The sequence below is a fragment of the Phodopus roborovskii genome, unplaced genomic scaffold (assembly GCF_943737965.1).
Source record: "Phodopus roborovskii unplaced genomic scaffold, PHOROB, whole genome shotgun sequence".
Lineage (NCBI taxonomy): Eukaryota > Metazoa > Chordata > Mammalia > Rodentia > Cricetidae > Phodopus > Phodopus roborovskii.
This window is the reverse complement of record NW_026125307.1, coordinates 39707-63329: the sequence shown is the minus strand read 5'-3', so window position 1 is coordinate 63329 and position 23623 is coordinate 39707. Positions and strand designations below refer to the sequence as shown.

Here is a 23623-nt window from a genome sequence, read left to right as displayed (position 1 = left end):
GCAGAGGTGCCTGGTGGAGTGCAGCCTTGGAGCACACACGTGAGCAGCTGTTCCCTGGGCAGTGTGGCCTTTGGCTCCGTCCCATCAGTGTGCATGTACCATCCAGGAGCCAGTTTTGCAGCCTGTGCCTCTCTGTGGGGTGGGTTGTAGACATCTTAGTAGTCAGCTCCAAGGTTAAACGGAAGGGAACTGAGGTGCAGTTCTGAGAATGAGTGGATATGCACGGTGTGGGAGGGAAGAGGAAGAGGGAAGAGAGAAGAGGAAATGCCATCTGATGGGAGCCCGTGACTGGCCTCTTTGCTCCAGACTGCAGGCCAGGAGGACAGATTTTATTACTTGTCAGCTGTGTCCAGCCACAGTCTCCAGGATGGTGTGTGGGATCCCCAGTGTGAGGAGGGATGGTCCCCCAGAAAGAGCTGGGCACAGGGCAGGTCCTTCTTGACTGGCGAGGAGGGGTGGGGGTGGCATTGTTCTGTGGACCTTGATGTTCACCAGGTTTGACAGGGAATTTTCACAGGCCAGATCCTTATTGTCATCTGTCCCTCCAAAAGCTGCTCCCCTAGGCCTGTTGTGCTGAACATGACATCTCTACCTCCTTCCTACAGCACACTGGATCCCAATGGGACCGTCTCATCACCACTTGTGTCCTTAATAAGTAGTCTTTTCTGGCTCACAGGGGTCTTTGGAAAGATCCCTCTTTCTTTAAAAGGATGTTGTTATTTTTTTTTCTTTTTCTTTTTGACTCATCTGTAGAGATTGGGAATAAACAATATATTTGAAAAGAAAATGGAAAATTTAAATGATTTATTTTGGAATGAAATCTCAGCATAGAGTTTCAATTTGGGATATTGAGATGGGCAAGGATGATTATATTCACCTTGTGTGACAGCTTAGTGAATGAACAGTGTTTTGGAATAGGCCACAGGAGGGGCAGTTGCAGGGCTTTGCTGTGTTTAGGCTTTGTCCCACACAGCTGGCACACCCAGCACTGAGCTTTTCCTGTGTGGCTGTCTCTGAGGAGGTGTGTCCTGCTTCCTTGTCATGCTTTTGCTCCTTCCTGTTGCTGTTGTCCTTCTGTGTACGTGCATATGTGGACACAAGCCAGTCCACCTCTCCACCTCTGAACTGCCCAAGGCCCTTCTTTTTCAAGAACGGATGCTCTGGCTGCTGATGTCCAGGACTGTTTTGTTAACTATGGTGTGTGTGTGTGTGTGTGTGTGTGTGTGTGTGTGTGTGTCTGTGTGTGTGTGTCCCAAAACCAGGGACACCTTTGTGTAAAAAGAGAAATGCAATATTTTTTTTACCTTTCCAGTTACCACATGGACTTCTAGCATGCATGTGAGCTAAACCATGATTTCACATGGACCAAAATAGATATAACTAAGTTGTGATCCTAGGGGCAAAGACAGGTCATTGTCCCCAGTGAGCATTTTCACACTTTGGTGACAGTTTGCTTATGAGATGGTCTTCCAAGCTCACTCTCCTTTTAAAGGTATGGTCCCCAGCTGACTGAGGAGGTTGGGTCATGAGTTTTCTAGCATCTTGGGTGCTCATTGGTAAGTGGACTGTTGGGGCCTGAGTCTGTTTAGAGGAAGCAGGGCTTTGAGGAGTGTCTTTGAAGGGACTGTCTTGTATCTGGTCCTTGTTTTTCTCTCTGTGCCTCCTGCCTGCCTTGAGGTGAGAAACTGAAACACTGTGCAGTTTTCTACCCTGTGTTTAGTCTTGTCTCAAGTCCACAGAGACAGGCAAAGGCTAAAAAGGAGTGAAAAGCTAGTCCAGGTACCAGTGGGACTCAGGCAGCCCTTTCTCCCTCTTTAGTTCCAGGAGTCAGTCCAATGGTGCTCAGCCCAGCCCCCAATAGTCCACTTAGCCATGAACCCCCAAGAGCAGAGTTCAGTAGGGCCATGTGGGCGATGCTTAGAAATAACCATGGGAGCTGACCAGGATCCAGAAGTGTTTGGGTAGAACCCAGCCCTGGGTTGACAGGTGAATGTAGGTGAGAGGAGCCATCTACCCTGGAGTGCCCTTGAAGGTGGGCCTCCTGTCCCTCTTGTTGTGTCCCAGTGGGTGTTGCCACATTGCAGCTGTGGTTGTGGAAGCCTTTCATCAAATTGAAGAAGAGCATCCCCCAAACCAGAAGAGAGCAAGGCTTGAATAGGTCAAAGAGGAGCCTGATTGTCTTCTCAGGAGCTCCTTCTCTCTGTGGACATGCTAAAGGGAGTGAGCCAGGTAGCCATCAGCCTCATCAGTGAAGGAGACTGGTCCCTCTGGATGCTGAAGTATCTATCTCCCCAGGTGGAGCTCTGAGATGTGGGAATGTCATGTCCTCCCAGTGCCCCCTTTGTGCAGACAAAGCTGTTCACTTCCTCCCAGGCCTGGGTTTAGAAGAACCCTTTGTGAGACATCAGCTAATACAGTTCTTCTAAAGTGAAGCAATCCTCCCTGAGACATCAGTAGGAGGGGAGAATGCCACGGTGGAGGATAGCTGGGTCCCTGTGCTTCCCAGGGAGTCAGTGTCCATGTATAACTTCTTTGCAGTTTTCTTGACCCAGTTGAGGATGCGGATAACAATGTAAAATGCGTGAAGAGAATGGATGACATGAACAGACTTTGCTGTGTGAGGTGCTAAATAGGCGTAAGGGGATTTTGCTGTATATGACTGGCCATATGGGAAGAATGTCTCCTTTCCTCACCAGCTTGAAAAATCACAAAGTAATCAACTGCATCACTTCCCTATTCACTTTATTTTAAAGTTTTAAATTTATCTATTTTGTGCATGCACATGTATGAGTGTGTGTGTGTGTGCGTGCATGCATGTACACAATTGCTATGGTGTGTATGTGGAGGTCAGAGGACACCTGTGGGAATCTGCACTTTCCCTTCTACCACATGGTTCCTAGAGACTGAAATCTGATCATCCGTTTTGGTGGCAAGGACCTTTGCCCAACTTTATTTTTCTATTTATTGTTTGCTTTTGTTTTTTGAGACAGGGTTTCTCTGTGTAGTCCTGGCTGTCCTGAACTCACTCTGGTCTTAAACTTAGAGATCTATCTGCCTCTGCCTCCTGATTGCCGGGAGTAAAGGTGTGCACCACCACTACCTGACTATTTTTTTTTTTTTTTATGTTAAAGAGATTAGCAAGGAAAAAAAAAAATGATGACCCATGTGTTAGTATTCAGGCATCTGTACTGGCCTGCCCTCAGCTGCAGCCACTAAGAGCACCATCTGTGCATATTCACTATGTTCCCTTTTAAAAGGGCCCTGCCCACCTCACATCTTCTTTCTCTCCCTCTGTCTGTTCCTCTCTCCCTCCCTCTCGATCCCCCCTCTTCTGTTGCTCCTGTCCCCAGAGGCCAGTCTTCCCCATACCCTTTCCCTTTTCTAAGATCCCTAATAAAAAGCCCCCCTGCTTGAACCCTGATGCATGGCATCTTTTTCTCACATGCATGCCACTTTTCTTAAATTACGCCCCCATGGACGATATGGAAAGTTAAGGTTTATGCTGATCTTCTCTGTCTTTTCCAAAGGACACGTGTGAGAGTTGAGCTGTGAGCTAACAGCAGGACACAGTAGGCATAAGGTTCCTTTTGCAGGTGCAGGTGTGTGCTGATGTGAGGTAGCCCTGAGCCTGTGAGCCATCATTGTCTATTGTGACACAGAGTCACACTCCCTATCTCCATGCAAGGCTGTGTGCTGGTCCCCTTCCATGCTGTTCCCAGCTTTGTGTCAGTTTGCCTGCCCAGGCTTGGTGGTGCTGTTCTTACACTGACCTATTGTGCATTAGTTACTGGACCTTCCCATGACCTGTTCCTTTTGGTGTCTGCCTGCCTCAAGAACATTCTTTCTTCCTTTCACTTCTTTTCCAACATCCCCAGAGATTGAGACCTGTCCAAGTTTTGCAGTAAGGCACTGAGGCCTATGAACTCAGCAGAAGAGTTTGCCTGTGGTCACACAGCTGATGAGTAGAATCCAGAAATATAATTTGCTTCCAGTGATGGTCAAGTGGATCCTCTTGATGGCTGGCTGCTCTGTGCACTCTCTTTGTACCCAGTGGGACCACTTCCCTCAGTATTTACTGGGAAAGCTAAGATGTTTTTATGGGTAAAGTGTGTCTAGTAGATATTTTTATAAGAGGGTGTTTTGGTATTTCAGCCTGAGGAAAAATAGTAGACACCTAAACATGACAGTCTGCAAATCGTTAAATTTTCAAAGAATGAAGGTGTGATTTTTTTTTTTTTTTTTTTTTTTTTGGCAAGGGTGTTAATTAATTTCTGACATGGCCAAGTGCCAGAATAGAGCTCTGATGTCAGTTTAAAGCCTCATCTCTTAGGTCTGATGCTTCAGCTCATGCTGTGGACCGCTATTTCTCAGTAACAAGAGCGTTTTCCAAAGAGCAAAGAGTTTGACATTTTGTGGATACCACTGTCCTGTTTTATGCACTGAGGTTTCCTCTAGAGAGCTGGGGGATGTATGTATCACCCATGTGTCAATCTCTGCTGACTCCTGTTACAGATTGCTTCATTTGCCGGGGTTTGAGGCTGGATGGCTCCTGCCCTGGGCATGACATCTCCATCCGGTCAGGCCAGGTATAAAGGTGGCAGTGCAAGATAGACAGCCACATTCTTTTTCTGCTCCAAGCTCTGGAGATATTTGCATCCTGCACATGCTCTGTTTCTAGAAGGACAGATCTTTCCTATAGCCAACCTGAACTTGGAAAGCTGAAGGTGGGAACAGCAGAGCTAGAATCTGAACATTGCTGAGGGGAGGTCCCTAGGGGAGGAGGAGAAAGAGATTATCTCTCACAGGCTAGGCCTAGAGCTTAGCAAGTAGACAGTGGCTAGCAAGCCTCAGTGTTTATTTATTTGTCTCTGCCTCCCCAGATCTGGGAGGCTTTTTATGTGGATTCTGAAGTTCAGACTCTGGTCTTCACGTTGCAACATAAGCACTTTCTGAGATGTTTCACTTGCCCCAGAGAGAACAACACTCTTGGCTGCCAGCCTGTGTTGCTCCTTGGTTGGATTTGTTTATTTCTTGACCTGTTCCCTTCCAGATGTTCTGCAGGTCTGGGGAAATAGAGGCTGTGGATTAAAGAGGGTGGGGCCCTGGGCACTTCAGCTCCCTTAGTGAGTGTTCTCAGAGCCCTTGTGGGTGGAGACATGTTCCTGTGGCTCACACCTAGAAGCAGAAGCCTGGAGAAGGCAGGGCAGCTTCTGTTGGAGAGGGGATGCTGCAGGTGGGTCTGGCATCAGTCTTCTTCCTGCTGTTGGTTGACTCCTCCAGACCCTCGGGAGTGATCACAACGTTAGGACCTGGAACTTCAGCTGCAGGTGCATTCCGGAGACTATCAGGAATGGCCATGACAACAGTTTCAGGAACGGCTGGCAGGGTGATGGGGTGAGCCAGAGCAGTTATACTTGTTTTCCAGCTGATCTGTCAACAGTGAGGCTGCCGCTTATAGCCAGAGTGGTGGAGGGGAGGAAGGAGTCTTGGTGATGTCCTCTTCTCTGTCATCTTTGGGGCTCACACACAAGATGGCCACCTTCATAGAGGTTGCATTACTGAGCCAGGATTCTATAAGACACCAGTGTGATCAGATGGAGCACCACCTGAGTGACCCCACATACTCAGGAGACACTTAGGCCCTCACCTACTAAGACTGGTCAGCTATTTAAAAGGCAGCAAACTATGAGCAGGTTGTCCCTTTTCCCATAAGCATTAGTGTTTGCCAAGTGTTTGGTGACTCACATAAAACCACTGCTGTAGATAAACGTGTGTTCGTGTCACACGTGTTTGTGTGAAGGTCTGTACATGTAGGCAAAGGGCATTGGGCTTCCACTGGAGCTAGAGTTAGAGTCGCGAGCCTGCTGTCCTCTGCAGGTTCACCACATATGCACACTCTTACCTGAGCCACCTCTTCAGCCCTGGCTCTCATAGTTTTTATGCTGTCTATGATAGAGATCAGAACATTCCATGGATCTGTACTCCCCTTCTCATAGCTCTCCCCATCTGAACCCCACGTCTGTAGGTCTACCTGCAGTGCATCAAGGAGGGTGTGACAGCTGGGAAGCACAGGCTGTGGTTTTGTGACTCCTGCCCCACATGTGTTTTGTTTGTTTTCTTTTGTTTTTGGTCTTCTAAGCAGGCAGGACTTTCTTTCTTTCTTTCTTTTTTTTTTTTTTAAATAGCTTGCTATTATTGAGGCTTTTAAAGAATATTGTACTTCATTGTCACAGTCACTTTTCTTTAGTATTTTAAATCAGTACTTAAAAGAGAAGACGCAGCTGGCATGAATGGGACTTGCCAGTTGAGTTGAGACAGCGGGTGGACTGAGGACTTGAGCTCAGATATTTGTGGGATTCATCTTTTCAGAGGAATCAGACAGCTCTGCTGGGATATTAGTACTGCTTCCATAGAGGAAAACTTTTAATGTGTAATCATAGTGTCTATGTCATAATTTTATTGTCATCTTGTTCCCCCAAGTGACTCTTTATGGTATTACTAAAAGTATAAAGTATAACACTAGAGGAATTTCAGACACTTGACGTCTTCAGTTTAATAATACAGTTGCAGTTGCTGTTCTTTTTAACCTTAGCTATGCTTACATTTTTGTTCTCTGTTAAGACAACTAGGATTTATTTTTACCTACTATTGTTTGAAGATTTATTTGTGTGTGTGTGTGTGTTTATGTGCATACACAACAGGTGCTAGAAGAGGGCATAAAATTCCCTGAAGTCACAGGCAGTTGTGAGTGGCCCCTTGTGAGTGCTGGGACCCGAAATTAGGTTCCACAAGAGCAGTAAGTACTTGTATTGTTGAGTCATCTCTCCAGCCCTGAACATCTGGAAGTCATATGCCGCTGTCTACCCAGGGCATACAGCAGAGAACATCACCTGTGACAAGTGATCCAAGGCCTTCAAGTGTTTCACAGGGCACCAGAACAGTTGCAGAAATCCACAGGCACAGTTGTCCTTGTGAAGTGGGGATAGAGAGGGCATCAGTGACAGCCTTAGACCATGTGGCAAACCCCAAGTGGAGGACACAATTTTGCCTCTGCTGATGGACCCAAGGCTATGGATTGCTGGAGGAAAGGAGATGGTGGCCTGGGCTTCCCCTACTCTAGAAAAACCAGTCCTTCAGAGTAGCTGGAATACCTTTCTACCCTTGTGGTTCCTTGGGTTAGGTTCCTTGGGGAGGAGCATTTCATGTGGAAGAGATGGACATGTACTGCAGACCTTGTCATCACGTGATCTCAGCATGCTCACTATAGATGAACATGGAGCCCGTCAGAGTAGGTGCTGGATATCTGTAAATCACCCTGGAAGAATCTTGTAAAACTCATATATACCATTTGCAACAGCAAGGAAGTCAACAGTCCACCATTGGTCCATTTTCATCCTAAATGGCCATTTTAAAACTGGAACACTTTTATCAACCTCAGAATTAAAGTTACTGATCTCATCATGTTGGTCCATATGTAGATGTTTTTTCAGTTGTTGCCATTTGGTTCTTTTAGCTGTAACTTGAGACCTTCTTCCTTCCATGGTCAGGGGTGCCTCTTTGTTGGGTGTCTTAGAAGCTGCCATCAGAGGGTCTTTTGGGAACAATTTTTTTTTTAAAAATATAATTTATATCTTTGTTATTTCTACTGTGGAGATGATGGGAAAGATGTATGGGAAAGAAACTATTGATCTCTGACCATCTCTATGGTTATACTCAAGAGTCATGTAACCCCCAGTGGGCTGTTTGGCTCCTTTGCCTGCTTCTGTCCACCCTGTGGACCCCAAGAGTCCCTGCTGTCCATGCTTCTTTTTCATAATATGGAGGAATTCTCAATCTGTGTGCCGTCAACCCAGAAGCTCAGTGTTGTCAGCTTTGCTCAGAATGTGGGTCCCTGCTTGATTAACCATTCATATGTCTGTGTATTTGTTTTTAAATTCATGGAATGTTTTGGGCTCCTTCACAACAAATAGAACCCCGAAGGTATACTAGCTCAGAAATAACATAAGCTTGTCTCTTTTAAAAATATTAGTGTGTGTGTGTGCATGTGTGTGTGTGTGCATGTGTGTGTGTGTGCATGTGTGTGTAGGTCTGCACATTGTGGGAGCAATTCTTATACTTTGGATAAATCTGAGAAAGCCTGTGGTTCTCTTTTGGGTGGGGAGACAGAGTCTGCCTATGTAGCCCAGGATGTCCTGGAAACTCACCTGCCTTTGTCTCTCATGTGCTGGGATTGTGGGCACAATTAGAGTCCCTGTTTCTTGAGTGTCTGATGGTTCTGGTGACTGGACATTCCTCTGGAGCCCACTGTTCTGGATTCCCCAGTTATTCTGGAGAAGCAGCCACAGGCTATACTCACAGGTCTGGCTGTCTTCAGATTTGTCTTCTCTTTGAGGGTATGCATTTTTCTATAGCTAGCCCAGGAATGGATTTGCTTTTAATTACACTGATTGGAAATTGCCCTCCTTCCCAACATGGAGAATTTGTGTGCCTTTCTGTTTCTTAACGCTTTCTGTAAAGATTCTGTAAAGTTCAGGTCTTTGCACCACGTGTTTCCCCCTTGTGCCGCAATCAATTGTGTGGTAGCTGTCCCAGCACCCCATTGCCTCAGTGTTATCCTCTTCAGTTTTCTGTGCTAAACCCAGTGTTTTCTTGACACCTTTATTCCAATCAGTTTCAATCGCCAGGATTTTACTTGCCAAGTGAGGTCTTTTTTAAAATAACTGTAATTTTTATTTCTAGATACTTCTTTTAATTCTAAAACATAAAAAAAAAAAAAAAAAAAAAACAGAGAAACAAAACTCCCAGAAGCCCCTGTTAAGACTTGGTAGCATTGTCAGTTGCTCACATTTGTAATTCCTGCACTCACTTAACATGCTTCAAATTATGGTGTCTGAAGTCACCCTAGCTGCAGCTATGTTCTGTTGTGTCTTTGGCCAACTCTCATTCAAGGTCACGATTTTGTTTATGAGTTTTATCACGTTTCATGTAAGGTCCCAGCAGGTTGTTCTACCTCTACTGGAATTGAGGGTGACTTGTGGGTGTGTTCCTCCAGCTATAGAATGTGTTGGGTTCTGGAAATACCTGGGGATGCCTACAGCCTAGGGGGTCTCTCTTTCTCTTTCTCTCTCTCCTACTCTCCCAGCCTTCTTCCTCCTTCCCTCTCTCTTACTCTGTTTTACATGAAGCTGAGTTGTTATTTCTATATAAGCAGCAAGGAGCATCAGCAGCTCTGGATCAGTTGGGCATCAGTCTCCCAAGATTCAGAAATGCTGCCAGGGCCTGGGGCTGCAGCTCACTGGAAGATACTTCAGAAGGCACTGGCTTCAATTGTCAACAAAGAGAATGACAGAGGGAGAGGGAGAAGGGATAGAAGGGAGAGGAGTAAGTGAAAAGGAGGGGCTTGAGAGGTTGAGAGGGAATTGAACCATTCGAGCCTTGTTGTGTATAGTCAGCCCATCTAGGATTGCACTCTGGAGGTCGGGATCCAAACAAAGCAAACGTTAAAGTCTATCTTATTTCCAAGGCAGAGAGGAGTAACTTAGGCTCCTAATAACCTAAGACACTGCATTTCCAGCAATTCTTTTTTTTTTTTTAAATGAAAATAGTTAAAATGTCAATAGATCAAGCACTGACTTTGAAGATAAATAAGCAGTTATCAGAAGCAGTGCCTGGCAAGAGCACATTCCAGGGAGGACCCAGTGAGCATGCCATGAGGTTTCTCACATAGTTCTAGTTTTTCACTAATTTTTCCCTCTGTTCCATTATTATTGTTTTATTTAGATGGTATGATAACAATAACCCTCAAACAAAAGCTTAAAGAAGGAAAGATACTTAGGCTCACAGTTGAGGGTACAGCCCTTCTTGGTGGGGAGGCATGGTGGCAAGAGTATGAAGTACCTGGTCTTATTGCATATGCCGTCAGAAAGCAGAGTGATGACTGACCCCATAGGCTTTGAATTCTTGGTCCCCAGCTGGTGGAACAGTATGGGAAGGATTAGAGGTGTGGTCTCATTAGAGAAGGTGTCTCACTGAGGGCAGGCTTTGAGGTTTCAAGATGTGTCATTCCCAGTGTGTCCCTTTCTCAAGCCTCGTATTTGCAGATCTAAGATGTAAGTTCCCAGGTGTCCCTGCCCTTGGCTTTTGTTCTCTGGCTATGGATTCAAATGTAAACCCTCAACAAACTCTTCTGTAATTTGTCTCAGACATGGTGTTTTATCACAGCAGTAGAAAAGGAAATGAGACAGCTCACTTTCTATTCAGTCTAGGATCCAAGTCCATGGAATGTCACCGCCTGTCTCAACTAACCCAGTCTGGAAACTCCTATATAGTCACACCCCAAGATTTATCTTTCAGGCACTTTAACAGTCAGTATTTACTTTTTTTTTTTTTTTTTTTTTTTTGCTTCTGTCACTGTGATAAATATACAACAAAAAGCAACCTGGGGAGGTGACAGCCTGTCATTGAGGGAAGCCATGGCAGGAGATGAGGCAGAGACCATGCTGTTTCCTGTCTCCCTCCCATGGCTTTCTCAGTTTGCCCAGTGGTGACACCACCCATAGTGTTCTTGATGGTTCCACTAGCAGCTGAGAGTGCTCTTTTATGGCGTAGGCTTTGATCTAGGAGTCCAGGTCATTTCAGGCTTTGGGACTCAACAGTAAGCAGAGACAAGGAGCACTGTGTAGCAGAGTCTTGGTTGTGTACCCTCCCTTAGTCTCACCACCTTCTCGAGGTGATAGTGTTTACAAGCATAAAAATTCTATGGGGAGTAGGTGGCTGCATCTGCCTGTGCTATGGCCATCAGGGTTTCCCACACTCAGCATGTGACATATCTATCTTTGTACCATGGAGTTCTCTCTCCCAGTAGGACCAGGGTGAGATCTGCCCTTAGCCTCCTGTGTACTAGGGTTGCAGATGTGCAAAGCCATGTCTGGCCTGGGCTGTTTCTTGACAAGAGAAGGTGTGTGCAAAGGACGCTCACTACTTGACTTCCAGACCCCAGCATCTAGCTATGCTTTTCCCATTGGGGTGTCCAGTTTTTCCCCTGACTCTGGTTGCCAGTGTGATGCTGCATGCTAGGATTCAAGTATAACTCCCCACCTTGGAAGGCCACTGGGTGGAGCCCTATTGTCAACAAGTCAGATGGTGTCTCCCAGACCCCAAAAGGCCATAAGTAGTTGGCTTCTTAGTGGCAAAAATGCCCTGGAAGCTTCATTGTAACAGTGCTGGGGACTCCCCAAGCCTACTCACCACCCTGTGTATCTGTTGGCCTTAGGCACCTAAAACTCCACCCCACCCCACTCCACCCCACCCCCATCCCAGGGGCTGCTGTCTCCTAGGCAGTATGAGTTCCTCAGCACCCTGCTGGGTTGTGCAGTCTGGTTGGGGTGGAAAGCATTGGGTAGTTTAAACAGCAATATTCAGTGCAGAATTGCGATGAGAGGCAAGTAGTTGACCTCTTGCAGAAGACTTTTGGTGCTATGCTAGGATACCTGAGGAAGAGAGACCTTGAAATAGTACTGACATTGAGGAGTAGTATTGTAGCTTAGGACCAGAAAGGTGGAGAACCTGAGGCCAGGACAGCCCAGAGCTTGTCTGCAGTTGCTGGGCAAGCCATTGATGACTTTCTAAAGCCCACAGGGTACAGAGGGATTGGGAGCCCCCTGACAGCCTACAGAGGGAATGGGAACTCTGACACAGGTACAAGGCCTTCTAGAGCTGGTGTGGGCAAGAAGCTGTCCATACTGTCTCTGGGTAGAGAAGTTTGGGGCATGACTGGCCAGACAAAGCAGAGGGTAGAGAGGTCTAGGACAGACCCACATTGTGAGTATTTCTCCCTGCAGTCTTCCTCCTATGTGTCTCCTGAGAACAGGGTGCCCTCTGTAGAAGTACTTGAAGGATGGTGCAGATTGCACAGGACAGAGGGTGCTGGTGGTGAGGTTTGTGGCTGAAGCTGGAAGCTGTAATAGGACGAGGGTACAGCAGCTGCAAAGGACCAAAGAGGCAGTGCTTGAGGCTCTGAAGGCCACATGTCCCGCACTCTTTCTCTTGTCCCTTTATGCCAGTCTTAGCACATGGATCACAAACAGGCTACAGGCCAGACTTGGCCAGTACCCACCCCTTTAGACCTTGGCCAGATTCTGTGGAGAGCTTAGGGACTAATGTCGGCCTGTGGCAGGATATTGAGTGTGCACCTGGCCTTGCTAGGTAGTAACAGGTAGTTCTGAGGACCCTTTCATAGTGGTCTGGTGAAAGTTTAAGGGCTACATCATTCTCAATATTAGATTTTTGACTTTGCTGTTTTGTTATAGCATTGGCACGCTCGACAACCTCCCCCTGCTGGACAGTCTCGCCATATGCAGCTTTCTCTATTTCCTTTATTCTTAGGTCTACACACTCTGCCAGGGGGCTGGGAAAAAAGGCAGCAGCCAGCACCAGGACTTAAAGAGGCCTTCCTCTATGCCATCCATGATGCAGTGTTGCCTTTGACTGGCTATTTTCTAAACTTCTCTGGGCTTTCCTGTCCCTCCTAAATGGCTGGCTCTCCTGCACACCACGGGTAAGATGTTGCGAGGAAGAGAGGATTAACCCTGTCAGTGTCAGGGGCATCTTTTCTGATGCTCACTCAGGAATTAGGGAAGCACATGCAGGTTGGACAGATAACCCCTAAGCCTTCTGTGAGCTGGATTTAAGACACGGCCCCATAGGAGCACAGACTTGTGTGTTGAGTCTGTAGGAACTAGCAGCGTTCATAGTCCTATGATCCTAGAGGTAGTGCTTCCAGTTCTAGCCACTTCCTTCTTTGAGAGGACTAGGGTCCTCCTGAGACTGAGGGCTTGGCCTGTGACCTGTCTCAGGTGAAGAATGGAGTAGAAGGCCATGACTGTTCCCTGGTCACTCAGTTCAGTGTTCTGCAGTGAGTCACGAAGTGCGCAAGCGCACCTGAGCTGCTGGGTAGACCTCTTGCACTGCTGACAACACCCCTTCTCTGTCATACCCCCTCCTTAACTAGTCTTTCAGCTGTGAGCAGGAACCTATGCACTTGCCTCCTGCACAGGAACTTTAAGAGTTGCCTGTGCTTTGTTACATCTGCCTGGAGAAGGAGAAGAGCCAAGCAGAGGATGCCTATGACCCTGACCCCTCACTGCAGTCAGCCTGTATATCCTGCACACTCACTGTGCATTCTGCACTGGGCCACAACTCTGAAGCACCATAGAAGCTGCTAGAGAAGGTATTTTTAGTCCCAGGTGCCAAGGCACTCATTGTACACCCGGAGCTATGCCTGTGTCAGGTGATTGCCTCGGCTGGATTCCATCTCACTCACCTGCCTGGCCTGCACCAGATGCTGAGATGGCTGTAGCCTCTAAAAATAGCCCTTAGACTCTGAGTATGCTCATTATGCAGCAGCCCACGGAAGCATCCTCCTCCTCCAGCTGGGGATCACACCACGTCCCCCAGCCAGGGCATTGTTAGCCCTTTAGCAAGCTGGCTGCAGCTGCTATTCATCCCACAAAGGCTCTAATCTCCTTTGAATTCCTCTAAGCCTTTTGACTCTAATCCCTTACAGCAAGCAGCACACTCCACGGGTACAGTTGGCGCCTCAAGTATGCCTCTTCCATTCATTTTGCCCTGATTATCTTTTTATCTCATTAAGTGCTTTTAGCTCTTGTGTTTCATAAAAAAAAAAAAATAGTTAGAAGCATCAAATTGGCCTTAAAGACATAACTTAGTATTTTCTCTTTCAAAGCAGTGATTCTTCTGAGGCAAGGGGCTCTATTTTTTTCCTGATGCTGGTACTGTCATGAGCCCTGTGAACCTGGAAGTCAGTTACCTCCATCAGCCTCAGTTTCCTCATTGCTAAAAATGGAGAGGCTAGGCTATTGAGTGATAGTTGGTCTTGTGGCTCTCTTGCTCTGTGCCAGCATGAACAGGGTTGGCGTGTGCAACAGTGCTGCCATTTGCTTGTATGTCGAGGCTGTGCCTGGTGACCTGGCTTGGCTGTGTGCAGAGGCTGTGCCTGATACCCGACTTAGCTGTATACAGAGGCTGTGTGTGCCTGGTGCCCTGGCTTGGTTATATGCAGAGCCTCTTTTGTGTGCTGTGGCCTATTTCTGTAAGAATCTGTCCCTGGTGTGCTGTCTTTGTTGCATGCAGATCTTGTCTCTTGTGCCATGCCACAGGCTTTGTTTTATACAGGGTTTGTGCCTGGTGCCCTCTATAGACTCCTATTCATGGTGATATTAATCTTGCCCAGGTGGTTACATCATAGAACCTTATTTCAGGCAAGTGTTACAATAGAGATGAAAGCCAAATGCCTCCCTGGTTATTAGAGCCTGTTGCTTCTGAAGGTGCCCCCCCACCCCACCCCCCGCCCCTGAAAGTCCCTCTGCTTCTTTGATATCCACTGGATGTGTGCTGACTGCTCTGCTGACTGCTCATGCAGCTATGGAAATCCTCAGTTTCAGAACCAATTTGTGTGTCTCCTTGGCACACCTTCTGTGTTTCTTGCTTAGCTCTGTTTACCTTAAATTTCATCGTTTCTGAGGATGTAGAGTTTCTGGTAGTGTCTACCGTATTCTGTATTCCTTGGACTGACATCAAAGTTCTTATTAAGCTGGTTGTATCTCTAGGGCCATAGTGCTGGCCGTCACTGCCTGAGTGAGACACCTGCAGCTTTCTGGTCTCCTGGTACGTTTTTGTGTTAACATCTTTTTGTGGGTAATTTTAGACATTCTGGAACCCATTAAAATTTCAGTATAAGCTTTGGAACAGAAATTGTAATCCTCCAGAAATCAAAATAAATTTACATAAAGCCCTTTTTGCTTTTTACTTATCAATTTTTAGAAAAATATATTGATTTGTAACTTTTTCCTTTCATTTTTGAGATTATTATTTATCATTTCTTCCTCCAAACCCTTCCATATACTCCCTCACTGCTCTTTCAAATTTATGTCCTCTTTTTTATTATTGTTGTCATGCATATATGTGTATACATATGTCCTAAATGCTCCTGCTCAGTCTGTGTGTTGTTACTCCTGTTGTAAGACCCACAGAATGAGGAGTCTCCCAGTTTCAGTTGGTATCCCCAAGAACTCAATGTCCAGTCCAGTTGCTGCAACATGCAAGAGGCTTTAATAAACAGGAAACATTTGCGCAAACAGGCTCCTCCAGCACGCAGGCTAGAGAGAAGCCCCCTCCCCTGGGCCCAGGTGTTTTTAAAGGCAAACCCACAAGCTTATGGAGGGGGTGGGACCCTCTGTCCATTGAGTACGTGACCCTTTGAGGCTGGATGGTCTGTTAGGGTCAGCAGACCTTAGGGCCTCAGGGTGTGCTAATTAATCTTGTCTGGGCAAACCGGAGGTATAGTTGTCTCTTTGTTTCTTAAGGACCCTAGTCACCACCTGCTGACTCACAAGAAAGGAGGGGCAGTGTGAATTCTTGGTATCTTGTAATCTCAGGGCCTTGTGAGGGGAAGTTAGCAAATTCCAAGGAACAGATATTGGTTTCCAGGTTAGTCCTTCATTGCAAGTGAGGGGTTTCTTTAACTTTACTTTTTTGTCTTTCACTGTGGATGTTTTCAGGGCTGATAGCTTGGTGCTGGAAATGATACATGTGTTGATTTGCAGCCTTTTGCAGAATGTCTGGTAAGGTTTGTTTGTGTCTACTGCACAAGCAAATTGGTCAGGCCTTGGGATGGAGGCACTTGTGCTATCCTCCACCCCTAGGCATCTCCCAACAGCTCCAGCTAACTGGTTTGTTGTTTATGTTCATCTGGAGCAGGGTTGCTGAACCTTTCCACTTGACCCCCACTCCTTCTTCTTTTTTTGTCTTCTTTGAGACAGGGTTTCTCTGTGTGACAGCCCTGGATGTCCTGGAACTCCCTCTGTAGACCAGGCTGCTGGCCTCGAATCACAGAGATCCATCTATCTGCCTGTGCCTCCTGAGTGCTGGGATTAAAGGCATGTGCCACCACTGCCTGGTGACACCCCTTCTTTTGACTAAGAAATATTTCTGCCATCTTACCTATCAAACATTTCGGTTTATAAAGAAATCTATTTTGGAACAATTCTTTGGTATACATATATCTTAGTATTTATTACAGATGAAAGGAAGTTCATGTACGACATGGATGTGCTTATCCTCAGATAGGGATTGACTCTTGGTTGACACTGCAGGACGTAGGGCATCTTCAACTTCTTCAGAGTTGACCAGTAGTTTGGTTCCATGATTATCATGATCAGTGTTGAGAAAACAGCTTTGAAAAAAATCACACAACAGGAAACAGCAGAAGTGTGTTCAAGGGTTTTAAAAATGGTTGGAAATCCTATCCTAATCCCAAGCCAACATTCCTTAAATTCCATATATATATTGTATGTGTACGTTAGGAGGCCAGAAGGGAGTGTCAAATCCCAAGGAGCTGGAGTGGTTGTGAGCTGCTTGATGTGGGTGCTGGAATCCAAATCAGGTCCTCTTAACTGCTGAGTCATCTCTCCTGACCCACTTTGAATGATTTTGGTTGAGACTAAGCCAGCAACTCAAACAACAGTTTTCAAAGTCTAAGCACTATAAGGTACATGCTGAGGGATGACAGTGAAAAACATTAAGACTCTTGGCTTCCCCATGAGAGCTTGAGGAAAATGGATGGAAATGGAAAATACATTCAGCAAGGCAACCTGGGCATAGAAAGGAAACATCACATGCTATCTCTCATCCTAGTTTGTAATATATATATATCTCAACTTTTATTTATTGTGTGTGTGTGAGACTGTGAGTGTGGGTGCATGTGTGCTACAGAATCCCGATGGAAGGAACTTTCCCAGAGTTTATTTTGTTCTTTCACTGTGGGTTTGGGAGGGGTGGGTCAAACTTGAAACTGGGCTTATTCAGCAAGTGATTTTACCTGCTGAAACATCTCTCTGGCCCCTTCTTTGCTTTGCTTGTCTTTGCATCTCCCCTACTTTCTTGGAACTAGAGCTCTGTAGACAAGGTTGATCTTGAACTCAGAGATCAGCCTGCTTCTGCCTCCTGAGTACTGAGATTAAAGGTGTGTGCCACCATATTCGGCTCCCTTGATTGTCATGTATGTGTATTTCTGTGAGAGTGTGCAGGGAGGCTAGGGCCCATGAGAAATGGAAAACTAAGCTGTAGGGGAGTTGAGGGCGGGCAGTAGGACGTGTGCTATGAAAGTGAGTTGGTTTGAGGAGGAGGGGTGTGGGTGGCTGCGGGGCAGGATAGGCACAGTGGAATGCCACTTAGCCTGGGGAAGAGGCATAACCTAACTAATGAGACCTTGGGTGAGTGTGGCCAGCACTGTGCTGGGTGTAACAAGCTAAGCACAGAACAGTTCTGTATTACTCTACTTCATCCAGCCATAGAGGCAGAATGGTGGTTAACCAGGGGCTCTGGTGGGACTGACGGGGAATGCTGGTCTAAAGGCACAAATGCCACTGAGACAAACTAGATAAGTTCATGGTTCCAGAGGTCTATTTTTTTTTTTTTAACCAGAAAATTGGTAATGTCCTAAGCTAATGCTTATATTAATTTAGTTCCATTTTGTCATCTCAGTGCTTACACGGTTCAGAACATAGTGTTGTCTATCATAAATACATACAGTTTCTGACAACTTAAAATAAAGACCCTGTGCTGTCACTGCCACTTGTTGGGACACAGTGCTGTTTAATGCTCATAGCTAAAGCTGTGCTGGGTCCCCCTCTGCAGAGCTTGGCAGTCTTTGGAGAGGTGGTGTGATGAGGGTAGTGTGGCTCCTGATGGTCTGCTTCAGTCTGAATACTCAGTAGTAGCTCAATGGCTTCCTGGTCAGATTCTGTATGTGTGAAGGTGCCCAGGGCATCCATGTATGGGCTGGCTCAGAGCCCAGTGGGAAAACTCATGCCTGGAGTAAGTGTTGGTTATAGTGACAATGATCAGTGCTCTTTGAGGGTTGGTGGTGTCTGGAACATCTGCCTGTGGATTTCCATTTTTTTTTTTTTTTTCTTTTTTTGGTGTATTCTCTTTTTTAGTTTACTGATCAGCCCTGTGTTTGTGCCATCTCTGCTTTCATGACTTGAGGACAGAGCAATGTTTAGTGTTTTCAGAAGTGCCAGGCTCTTGACTCTAGATGGCTGCATCTCCTTCCCCTGGCCGAGGCCTTCTGCACTCTCCTTCTGCCTAGTCAGCATGGTCTCACCAACCACTGGTCAGTGGGGGTTGTTTGCCAGCCTTGGACTGTATCCCAATGGGCATAGCCGAACAGACACATCTCTATGGAAGACTTTGCTCTGTTTTGCACTTTTTGTTTGCATCCAGTTTTTAGCCTCCCTTTTGTTTTTCTGGAAGGGAGTAGATTAATATCTCTACCACCCTCTGGCAGTTGGAGGAAGGGGACAGTTTCAGAAGCTTCTGTGAGTGCACAGGCCACAGTCGGAACACAGATGTCTCTTAAACTGCCTATCCTGTCACATTTTGTTGGTATGGACCATGGAGATGACACAGAGTAGCACATGACTGGAGGACCGTCTGTGAGTAATGCCCAGGGCTTTTCTTGACATTTGATCCCCAGATATCTCCATGATGACTTGGATCTCCAGGTGGTAGTATGAGCACACACCTGGCTAGGCAGGCCTTGTCCTATCTAGGTGTTTATACTCTTTGCCCAGGGATCGACCACTCTGACAAATGGCAGCAGGTGATTCTTGGGTGTGGACTGGAGTGACTGTTAGGGTGTGTATCCACTCTAGGGTTACAGGCCCCTCAGCCTGCTGTTGTCTTTGTAGTTAGTGGGGTTCAGGTTTGAACTAGCTCAGCCTGGGTAAAGCCTGACTTCTCTCAGCTTCCTGCTAACTCACTCTTGCTGTTTCCAATGTCTCTGTACATACACATACACACGCATGTGCACACACTTGCACACACACAGCGCTCCTGTTACTCAGTTGGAGATGCACACACACACACACACACACACACACACTTCTGTTAGGCAGTTGGATGTGTGTTTGTCTCTCTGGAAGTGTCACCTCTATTCCATCCCCTCAGCTTTCTTCCAGTCCATCACTGTGCTTATGCCTTCCCTGGCCTCTGGCTACAGCAGTCTGCATATGGCCAGTATTGGGGAGTAGGGGGAGGCAGGCTTGACAAATTGGAAGCTGCCACAGGGCTTGAGTAGGCTCTTCTAAGATGGGGATTGTTGGGTTGGGTGGTGTCTTTGGAAATGTGTGCACTGTTTTCTCGCCCTTCAACCCATGGGAGAGCTGATTCTACAATTATTCACACACTCAGAGTTGTCCTTTTGGATTAGGCATTTGGCACCCTGCCGAGTATGGTGTGTCTCCCTTCAATTTTATTTTGTGTTTATTTCTCTAATTACTGAAGGTGTTGAGTATCCATTCTTGGAATGTGCTGACCATTTACATCTCCATTGCTGAATTGTCTCATTCAGTCTGACACCCATTTAAAAAACAAACAGACAAAACAAAAACCACATGCTATTTATTTTATTATCAAGTCGAAAGGCTCTTTATAACTTCTTTACACAGCCCTTGGTGAGTTTTATGTATTACAATGTTTCCTCCTAGTTTTGCTTTGTTTTTTAATAGAGCTGTATTTTGATGAAGCCCAAAGAATAGTGTTTCAGTGAGCAGATGTCCTTAATTTTAATGTTGTTTGCTGTTGAAGAACTCAGCTGGCCTCAGGTTGTGAGGGTATTAAATGTGCACCTGGATGGGCCCTACTAACCTGGCTCCTCTTCCGCTTTCATCTCCTGTCATCATCTGCACTTAGTGTTTGAGACTGTTAGGGGCACAAAACTGACCCAGCGTAATTTGTTGAAAGGCATTTGTCTATTCTCACGCAGTGGAATTTTTGTTGGACATCAGGGGACTGCCTTGGCAAGGGCCCCTGTGTGGACTCTTGTCCTCCTCTGGACCACTTGCCTATTTGTACTACCAGAAAACTGACATCTGGCTTAGAAGTCATTTTGTTTTTTTTTCTCAAGATTGTTGGGTATCTGGGGTGTGCACATTCTCATGCAGGCTTTTGATTTCCAGCCCCCGTGAGTTCTTCACAGTGGTGAGTGTGCTTTCTGTCCATGAACATGGCCTGTCCCACCATTGTTTACTTCTTTGATTTCTTTTCTTATAAGTGTTAGTTTGTTTAAACACACACACACACACACACACACACACATTTTTAGCATTAAACTTTTTAATGCTTTTAAAGAAGGTTTTTATTATTTTTGATTATGCGTATGTGTGTGCATGACTGTATGTGCACATGAGTGAAGGAGGATGTGGAGGCTGGAGGTACAGGTGGTTGTGAGTTGCCTGACGTGGGTGCTGGGATCTGAATTCAGGTTCTCTGGAAGAGTGCCACACTGCTCTTAGCCACAGAGCCATCCCTCCAGCCTGCTGTGCCATTTTTGTCTTGTTGCTCCCGATCAGTGGCTAACCAGCTGAGTTCCATGTCTCTGTTTAGCAGCTTTGCTCCCGATAGTATCATGCAGATTCATGTATGTCTTGTAGCTAGCAACAGCAGTGCAACTTCTTTTCCCGTTCTTCACTCTTACTGTTTTCTTGCCACACAGATGAAGTAGCTCTCCTTTTTAGCACAATGCGAAGTGGCCTTGGCAGTGCAAAGCTTCACACTTCATCCACAATGTAGGACTTTTCTTTTGCTTCCAACTCTCTCCTCCCCCATATTTCGTCCCCTTGTCTCCTCTCCCTCTCCCTCTTCCCTCCCCTTGAAGTAAATTTTCTTCCAATTCTAGTCTTCAGAGTACTACAAAAGCCAAGACTGAATAATAGTATTGGGTGTTTTTGTAGTTTTGGTGATCATACACTTTCTCCCCTTGTTAATGTAATGAACTAGGTTGCTTAATTTGGAATCAACCTCATCTCTTCGTTTGTATTTTTAATTATTTCATTCATCCACTGATTTATCTGTGTTGGTGACACATTTCTGCCATGGAATGCATCTGGAGGTCAGAGGCCAGCTTGCAGGAGCCAATTCTTTCCTTCTACTCTGTGGGTTCTGAGGATAAAACTCAGGTTGTCAGACTTGGAGGCAAGTGCCTTTACCCATTAAACCATCTTGCTGGCCTGACCTCATTTCTTTGCAACGTAGCTGTTTTTTGTATATATTATCAAGCTTCAATTATTGTCATTTTTGCATCTGTATTACAGAGAGTGATGTCACATAATATCTTGTAATTTCTTCTAGATTCTTGTTATCAGGCAAGAAGCTCCCTCTGTCCCTCCCTCCCTCTGTCCCTCCCTCTCTCTGTCTCTACTCTTCTTCCTCCCTCTCTCCTTTCTCCCCATTTTGAGACAGGTTCTCACTATGTATCACAGCAAATTTTGAATTTTTCAGTCTTCCTCCTCTTACTTTGTACATGCTGGGGTTATAACCAGGAACCTGCTATTTTGCCCTTTTTAGATGCTTAGAAAGATATGTGATGTAATCAGCTGAGTCCAGTGGTTTCTGTGTAAGAATTAAGTTTTCACTCATTAATTTACTTATTATTTATTTTGTGTGTGTATGTGTGTGTGTGTACGTACACATGGAGGCGAGGAGACAACTTGCAGGAATTGAGTCTCCCCAGGGATTGAATTCAGGTCTCAGGCTTGATGACCAGTGCCTTTTCCCACTGAGCTTTCTCTCTACATCTTAAATAGATCCTATTTAAACTGTCTAGTCAGAAAGTTTATTTTCTTTGTCAGTTCTGTTAAATGTTGTTAAATGAATACGAAGCATCTTTAGTATGACTCTGAAACATCCCTGTGTGACACTTCATCCTGTTTGTATGTGTTGTGATATCACCTTTCCTGGAAGATGCTGACAGCTTGTGCCACCCTTTGTTGCTGCTCTAGAGACAAATAGCTGGCCTTGCTCTTCTCCTTTGGGTTTTGCCTGTGTTTGATTGTACCTTTCTCATAGCCCAGAAACCTGAAGGTGTGTTTGCCACAGCCTCCCAGGTGTTGGGATTGTGGGTCTGAGACCCTGTGCCTGATGCTTTTTCCTGACCTGTTCTTCTGTTTACCTAGCTTATATAGGCAGCCAGGTGCTGCAGCTCCAAGATCTACTTTGATGTAAACAAGCTTGCTCTAAGCCTCTCCCACTGCTGGTCAGTTTTCCTGTATGCTAAGTCATTTGGCATTGAGCCATTTGCTTTTCACCTACATGTCTGTCTATGTGGGTTTATGTCTTTAAAGCAAAATAGGAGAAAAACATGGGGGGGGGGGAGGTAAGAATAAGAATAAATAGAACAAAAGAAAATAGAAACAAAGGATCCTTTTGTTGTATTCTAAGTGATATGAAATGGTATGGTAATTGAAGCAAGTGTGTGTTCTATCAGCAGTGTCCTCATGAGTGCTCTTGAGTTGCCTTCTGTTGTGGGTTGGCTAACAATGCTGGGTGAACAGAGAGGAAGAACACCTAATAAGCAGAGTGTTCTGGCCAGCTGAGATGCGCTTTGAAGGGAGAGCTGATATGGGCGTGGAAGGGAGAGTGCTTATCAGGAAGTGGGAACTGCTACACCATAAGCACCTTTTCAATACTTAGAGTTTCAATACTTCAATACTTAAAGACCAAGGACTCTGGTGAGCAGCCAGGGCAGGACAGATGAGCACTCCACAGAACATCTGCTTTCACCTTGGTGACCTCACAGAGCAGCTTGTTTGGACATCTCGGGGCCTGCCCCCATCACTCCACAGAGTAGATGCTTTCACATTAGGGACCTGTTCATTGAGGCCATCTTTAAGGCCAAAGGATGCTGTTTAGCATGTTTCCAATTTAATACTAAATCCCAGTACCTTGGAAGTGGAACCTGGAAGATGAGGGGCTCAAAGCCACACTTGGATATATAGAAAGTTCAGAGCCTGCCTGTGCTACATGAGACTCAGAAACAGAAGCACCTAAAATCAATCCAAACTAAAACCAAATGGAAAGCAAATTTAAAAGTATATTTTAGAATCTAATGTAAAATCTTAGTTGCAAACACTTTCCCTACTAAGATGTTTTCTGGAGTGCCTGAGACCCATGTTGGCATATGTCTGGAGAGCTGTGAATACACTTTTTCCGTGTGAGTATTTTTGCTGTACCCACACATGAATTCTCAGGGTGCCCTAAGAATGCCCAGATTCCTAGAGTATCTGTGGAGTACCAGGTGTCCAGGCTCTGAGAATGGCACTAAGCCACCTGCAGTGGGAGCTGGGAGGATGGGTCATGTTCACAGAGGGCACCTGCAGGTGCCCTTGTGTTCTGCTCTCATCTCACATGCAATCTCCCCAGGGAACACACAGGAATTTCATCTTGTAGCACTTCTAAGTGGCCCTGCCCTCTGGACCCAGACACTGACCATTTCAGACAAACTGAGGCAGAGCATTTGACAGATGAAGAACATCTCAGTGTTTGACATCTGTTTATGATCCCATGAGGCTGTGAGTAGAGGCCCCAAGCATGGGCCTGGCAGTTATGGTAGTGCCCCATCTTGTTTCCTTTCTTAAAAAAGCTCTGTCATCTTTTGAGGATGTTAAATTCTCTAAAGTGGAATGGTGATGTGTAAGCCAGGGATGTTGGGCTCCCTGCTGCTGATGCAGGCTGTGCCTTGCTCTGCTGGCACTCAGGTGGGCTG

At 45.9% G+C, this 23623-nt stretch overlaps 1 pseudogene; it reads left to right on the top strand.

The window, feature by feature from the left end:
• The window catches only part of LOC127213751 (EARP and GARP complex-interacting protein 1-like), a 99495-nt pseudogene that overhangs the window by 38336 nt on the left and 37536 nt on the right, over positions 1 to 23623 (top strand).